This window comes from Anoplophora glabripennis, unplaced genomic scaffold (genome assembly GCF_000390285.2).
Source record: "Anoplophora glabripennis isolate ALB-LARVAE unplaced genomic scaffold, Agla_2.0 scaffold1193, whole genome shotgun sequence".
In the NCBI taxonomy this organism is placed as follows: Eukaryota; Metazoa; Arthropoda; class Insecta; order Coleoptera; family Cerambycidae; genus Anoplophora; species Anoplophora glabripennis.
In genome coordinates, this window is record NW_019417715.1 from 2,880 (window position 1) to 10,137 (window position 7,258).

The window sequence follows — 7,258 nt, forward strand, 5'->3', positions numbered from 1 at the left end:
GAATTCGGCGTGGCTTTGGCCTCTATCCATTTCGTAAATAGGTCCTCGCAAATTATGATGTTCCTATTCTTTCTGGGGGTTTCTGGATATGGTCCCAACGTATCTAGACTGATAACCTCAAATGGTCCTGATGATAGCTGTGGTCTCATCGGAGCTGATGTTTGGAGTTGTCTCGTTTTCATCTGCGCGCATACTAGGCAATTCTTGACATATTCGGCCACGTCTGCCCTCATGTTCTGCCAATAGAAATCGTCCTGGATGACTCTTAACGTCTCGTCGCGTCCTGGATGGCAACAATCTTCTTCGTCGTGGTACCGGTGCATGACGGTTCGTCTTTGGCTGCCGGGGACGACTATTCTGGGTCCGACTGCATGTCGAAACTTGAAGAACCCGTCGGTTACTTCATGCTGCAGGAAGAAGTCTTGCTCATCTTCAGTGTGGGGACGAATTTTGTTAAGGCGTTGCCATTGACTTTTCATCTTGGATATCTTTGGAGACTCTTCTTGGGCTTCGCGAATTACGTGGAAGATGTCTAAACATGTAACCTGCTTGGCGGCGATTTGATTTACTTTCCGTACCTCCGGTGGTAACAATTGATCTACGTCGGGAAGGTACTTTTCTAAGGTAGCTTCCGGGTGGCGACTTAGATAATCTGGAAGTTGATTACTTTTCCCAGGGCAGTGTTCGAGATGAAACTTGTAGGTTTGTAACAAGAGCGACCATCGAGTAAGTTTGCTTTTACCATCTTTATTCTTCTCCAACCATAGCAGAGAGCGACTGTCCGTCCGCAGAATAAAGGGTAAGTCCTCTAGGTAATGCGTATACTTCTTGATGGCCCATACAACAGCTAGGGTCTCTATCTCGTTGAGGTGGTACTTCCGTTCAGTACTCGTCAACGTCGCACTGGCGTAGGAGATAATCTTCTTAACTTCGTTAACATCGGTTTGGAATAATACGGCGCCGGGTCCAGTTTGGCTTGCGTCAGTTTGCAGGATAAACGGTTTACTGTAGTCCGGGCGATGCGGCACAAATGATCGAGAAGCGGCTTTCTTGATGTCGTCAAATACTTTTTGGCAAGGAATTTGCTTAACGGCGTTTGGATTTTTATTTGGTAGTGCCTCGGGTGGCAGCAAGTTATTGACGTCTGGAAAGTCTTTTTCCGGTATTGTCTTTGGGCACACGCGAGCTCCATTTCGCGCACGATGGGCTTATTGTCAATAGGCACTTGATCGGCACGCACGTAATTGTCCTGTGCACTGGTGTCGATAAGGGCTTCTTTAGTCTTTCCGTTGATGTACACTCGACGCGGCAAGGTTCTTTCGCGTACAGCGTTGCACTCGCGGTTATTGTCTTGGTAAAGTTCTTCTACTTCCGAATGGTATAACGGATCCTCGTCAAACGCGAGTTCCGTTTGCGTCGCGGTAGTCGCGGTGGTAGCGATGCGCGGCGAAACTTCGTTGGCTATTGAGAGTTGTTCGCAGAAGAAGACGGAGGGCTGCGAGGAGGGATGTTTTCTCCGACCCTTGGTCCGTTTCCCTGGCGATTTCGACATTCTTGACCGAAGTGTCGTCCTCCGCACTCGCGACATGGGGGCGGTGATCGCGGATCCTGTCCTGGAGGTCGGCGGTCTTCGTCCCGGGGTTGCGATGTAGACGGCCGAGGTCCTAAAGGCCTAAAGTCGCGGACGTTTTCCTCGATTTCGACAGCAATGGTGATGAAATCCTCAATGTCCGTGAACTCTCTCGCTTGGAGACCATACTTTATTTCGGGTAGTAGCAGAGCCTTGATGACGCTAATTTCCAGCATCTGGGGTACTGCTTCCTGAAATCTGGAGAATAGATTCTGCTTCTTCGTGATGAACAGCATGACTGGCTCGTTCTCACGTTGTCGTTCTCCGTATAGTCGCGTCTTCGCAGCGGCTATGACGGTAGTGGAATTAAATTTAGCTAAAAACCTCTCAACGAAGGCATCATACGTAATAGCTAAATGTTGGTACGGCTCATACCAAGTCCTAGCGCTTCCGCGTAACTGGGCTATGGCTATACTGATCCTTTCATCGTCCTCGATGACGTCGTGTTTGTTAAAGTAGCCCGGCTAGCTCAGTCGGTAGAGCATGAGACTCTTAATCTCAGGGTCGTGGGTTCGAGCCCCACGTTGGGCGCCATGTCAACGTTACGCTTTATACACCAACTCTGGCTCGGAACGAGTAGTCTGAGCTTTCGCTAGTGCTGTGACCTTAACATAAACACCGATACAGTTAGAGCGGGTCGTGAGGTTCGTAGGTGTTGGGGTCTATTTCCACTGAGATAGGTTCGAAGAAATGAAAGTAATGCCCGAGCAATATCAAAATTTAGAAAAATTGAGGAAAGTGGGAGATGATTCAAATCGAAATTAAATTAAAAAAAAATTTTTGTTTGTCAGGCGCCAGTAAATTTTGAAGTGAATCTACAAATTTTAATTCCCTAACCGGATTCCTCTTAAATCTAGGTCAGGTATGTATCTAAGAGTTGACTGTGGATCCATTCTGATCCTGAACGTAAGTTGGAAAAATAATTTATGCAAAATATTTTCCTTGAGAAATAAAGGACTAAGTTCCCTTTTAAATTTAAAATTTTTTATAAAAAAAAGTTTTCAAAAAGATCGTTTTTTTGAAAAAAAACTAAGTTTGACTAATAAAAAAGTTTATTCAGAAAATATATTTCTGAGGTTATTTTATTGAAAAATTATCCAAAAATCTTTTTTCGAAAATTTATTTTCGACTAAAAAAAATATTTTTTATTATTATTATTAAAAAACTCGTGAAGGTTTTCTTCAGAAAAAACTAATTTAAGAAAAGGTACAAAATATATTACAACACTGTACAAATAATATTTTTCTTGAAGAGAAAAATGACGCTGAGATTAACACTGTTAAAAACCTATTAATCTAACAAAAATAAGTAATAGTGATTCGCTGGAATAATCTCTGCAACGAAAATCCAGGAACAACAAATTCAAACTACCAGACCGTAGAAAAAGAGTACTAGGTATTATATGAAAATGAACGTTACTAAACTTATTCAACTTATTACAAAAAAATCGCGGAGCTTTTACTAACCACTTTTTATGTAATCCACCACTTTTTTAGGTTAGTGTATATCTTTTTCGGCTTTTCCGAAAAACTGCACTACTAAACTTTGTCGGTTTCAGTTCCGATCCAACTCTTTAATTACTGAAGGTAATTAGACAATTTTACGAGCAATTAAGTTCCGGCGGACTTTGTATGTCGAAGGCAGGTAAGAACTCGGAGCAATCACAACAATATCACTTCGTAGATTTATTTCACTTTATTCCCCGTACTTGCGGATGAAGACTAACTTGTAATTTGTTTGAGAAGAACTTGGTTGTAAACTTAGTATTGAACTGTTGAACTTCGGCGATAAACTGATTTCATCCCTGAAAAACCATACCTTTTATCTAGAAATTTTAGGTCCTTAAGGGTGAATTTCCCTAAACTATTACGTATTTAGCAATCGTGACATCATGCTTTGCAATATTTCATCAGATTTAATCATCTTTCTAGAACTTTCTAGAAGATTTAATCAAAAACGGCAAAAGTAAACTGAGGGTTTCGATGCTCGATTCTGATTGGTTCACGACTTTGCGAGGAATTAAATACTGAATACTGATTGGCTGAAGGCTTCATATAAATATATAAAGTGGTATAAAACGCAATTTTCGATTTTGTTTCGTTCATTTGCATAGTAGCCCTTCGGTCTACAACAACGGGATTTCCAGCGTTTATTTTATTTTAGGCACGCTCGATTGTATGTTTGTTAACAACGGCATTAGTCGGTGGCTTAATTTGACTTCAGGCACGCTCGACGCAACATCGGGTAACACCCCCCTACCATCGGAGAGTCTTTTTTCGGGACTACAAAGCTAATTTTGAATGAGCTTTCTACGTCGAAACTGGATGTAGATTACGTTTATTGAATAAGACTGCAAAATATTCAAAATACATAATAAACATTTCATATGAAATAATAATAAACAAATACATATAAACAATAAAGTAAGGCAATAGTTCATAAATATCAATGTCATAATAATCAAAATGTTAAACGTACATAAGACAAATGCAAATAGAAATATTTACAAAAAGTTGTTTTCTCAGTGTAGAATGATGAAAATCTAAAATAAATTTAAAATTGGAGAAATCACATTCTTTTCTCGGTGTAACTACATAAAAATTTAAAATGACATAAAATAAAGTTCAAATATTCAAAATATGTAATACGAGTAAATGTTAAAAATAGATAACGAAGTAAGATGTTCAAACAGGTAAAATAAAATTCAATGTTCATAAAATACGAAAAGTGTCGGCTAGTGACTCTGACGCGCACTCGATTACACTGTCTCGCGCACTGGCGGAGAGTAGGGGTTGATCGATTACCACCATCCATGATCGTCGACGTCCTCGTCGTGGATGCCGAGCTGTAGGTGTGAATACCCTGGTGGGGTACGTCATTGCTGTGGATGTGGAAGCTGCAGGAGCTGATGTGGAAGTCGTGATTATGGACACCACAGGTTCATCGGAAGCATTGAACTTACTACCTGGGTCGACCTCGATGTCATCTATGTCTGGCTGTGTTGTCCTAGTGGAACGTCTGGATCGAGTTTGAATTGTAGCTATAGTACTAGAAGCTGCAGGTGACGCTATGGGCGTTTCGGTAAGGGCCTCCTCTGGCTCTTGTGTACCTGGGCTTCGGTACGGACTACGTGAGGTTCTGTATGGACGTCTTCTTCGTCGGGTTCACTCGCTACTTTGTCGTCGGGATTTGGTTCTGCCGGAACTGGTTTCTCCGGAACTGGACGTAGGTCATCTACGTGGATATGTGGCAACGTACCGTTCCTTTCGATTTCGTATATGGTATTTGAAATTTGTCTGGTCACCGTGAAAGGTCCTTCCCAAGCAGGGGTAAAGGCGTCTTTTCGTCTAACGAAAACTCTAGCCATGACTTTGTCGTTGACGGCGAACTGGACAGGGGTTTCTTCGTCAGTAAATACGTAGCGTTTTTGATATACTGTTTGTCGTCGGCGTGCTTTTTCTAGAACTCGTTCTTGTTCCTCGGCTTGCGCCCTCTCTTGAGCGTATGTTGGAACTTGCTAATCTCTGGCATTTGGAGTTGAGAAACCAAATACGATCTGCGACGGAGTAAATGTAGTAGCTGCATTTTGACGATTACGTAGAGTATGTAGAGCCTGTGGTAGATAGACGTCCCATGTGTTCTCGGCTTTGTTTAATGTTAAAGCTCTAAGAACTTTTTTGAAGTCCTGGACTTTTCTCTCTACCGGATTCGCTCTCTGGTGGTAGATGGCTACTCTATCGATTGAAATATGAAATTTTTGACAGAATTTTTGGTATTCGCGGCTGACGAAAGCCGGGCCGTTATCGCTAAGGATACGTCTCGGAGCACCGTACCTAGAAATAATCTCATCCTCGAGAAAATTGACGACATCGTGGGCCGCGACACTATGATAGGCCTTGGCTTCGGTCCACTTGGAGAATACATCCTCTACCATAACGATGTACCTATTTTTGCGACATGTAGTTACATATGGACCTAATATATCTAGAAATAACCTCAAAAGGTAAAGTAGCTGTATTAGCGGCTAGAGGGGCTGGTTTCTGGATCTGTCTAGGTTTGACTCGGATGCAATCTACACAATTTCTTACGAAATTTCGAACGTGACGCTGCAACCCTCTGTGATAGTACCTCTCTTCGATACGTCTGACGGTTTCTTGTACCACAGGATGGGTATCGCAATGAAAATGTGTGATAACTTCCTTTAATATGGATACTGGAAGAACCACTTTACTCTGCTCGCTTACCTTCCTATATAATAAGTGGTTTTCGTCGACGACGTGCCGATCGAAAGTTTTTTGCTCGGTTTGTGTGACAGGTTGGTCCCTCTGGAGACGCTTCCATAAACGTCGGGTACGCTGGATTGCGCGAGATCGTCGTTGGGCCTGTCTGCAACGTGTATCTAGATCTACAGGGTTAACTAAAGCAACAAGAAAAGGTTTATCAGGATAAAGGAGACGTTCTTCGTCGACTTGTGTTACTGGCTCCTGGTCCTCTGGTTGTCGACTTAATAGGTCAGCTAATTGGTTAGATTTCCCTGAACAGTGGCGTAGCTCGTACGAAAATTCCGAAAGAAGTATGACCATCGTGTTAGCTTAGCACGAGCGTCTCGCTGCTTGTCCAGCCAAAGTAACGCACGACTATCGGTTTGCAAAATAAATGGTTTATCTTCAAGATAAATACGATATTTCTTAATGGCCCAGACGATGGCAAGACATTCTTTTTCATTGATATGGTACTTACGTTCCGGTTTGTTTAAAGTAGCACTAGAATACGATATGATATGTTTAGCGTTATTTTCAACTTCCTGATATAAGACAACACCTAAACCTAAGGCGTCCGTGTTTAAAATAAATGGTTTATCGAAATCTGGTCGATGTTATACGAGGGGTTGAGATACTAAGTCTTGAACCGCGGAAAAAACTTCTTGACATTAGTAGTATAGCAGTGGGCACTTTGGACCACTTCAAGGTCACCACCGGGCTGCCGCCATCCGAAGCTAGCACCAGGTCTCCAGCAGCAGCTCCATGGTCACGCTGAAGAAGTTTCAGTGGGGTGCGGGGGTGGGGGATCTGGATTGCAGAAGAAGAAGCCGGGGTCCGTCATCGGCAATGACCACCAGGAGGCCGGCATCGAGGAGCGTGACGTCAGAGGCGGCACCAAGTGCATGTATGAGCAGCGGCGAGGGGCAGCGGGGTGCAGGCGCGTGGGGCGGCAGCGGGGTGCCGGCGTGTGGGGTAGCAGCGGGATGCCTGCGTCATAGGGGGGAGCAGGCGGCCGGATACGGCCTACGATGCTGGAAGCCGGCAGCGGGCAGCGGGCTGCGGGGGGCGGCGGCGGCAGCGGAGACGGCCTCTTGGTATCAATCTTTTTATTATAAGGTAGAAAATATAAGAAACGAGAGCGCGCGCGTGGGTTCAAGATAACAATATGATGATGTAACTTTCCTGGAATATGGTCACAGCTGTGTATGACTAATACCAGATAAGATGTTTTAATATAAACAAAGCGGAGGCTTCAGATAAAAATCGACTAAAAGTACTCATGACAAAAATATTATTTAAAAAATAAATCCCATGTCAAATCAACACATATGAGTTGTCCAGTTTTAGCGTTTGCTTTGATACTCTC

General features: G+C 43.2%; 1 non-coding gene across 1 annotated transcript; it reads left to right on the forward strand.

Annotated features, from left to right (window-relative positions):
• Positions 1–2,088: 2,088 nt before the first annotated feature.
• Trnak-cuu lies at positions 2,089–2,161 on the forward strand. The gene has a single exon. It is a non-coding gene; the product is annotated as a tRNA-Lys (tRNA).
• The last annotated feature ends 5,097 nt before the right edge of the window (positions 2,162–7,258 follow it).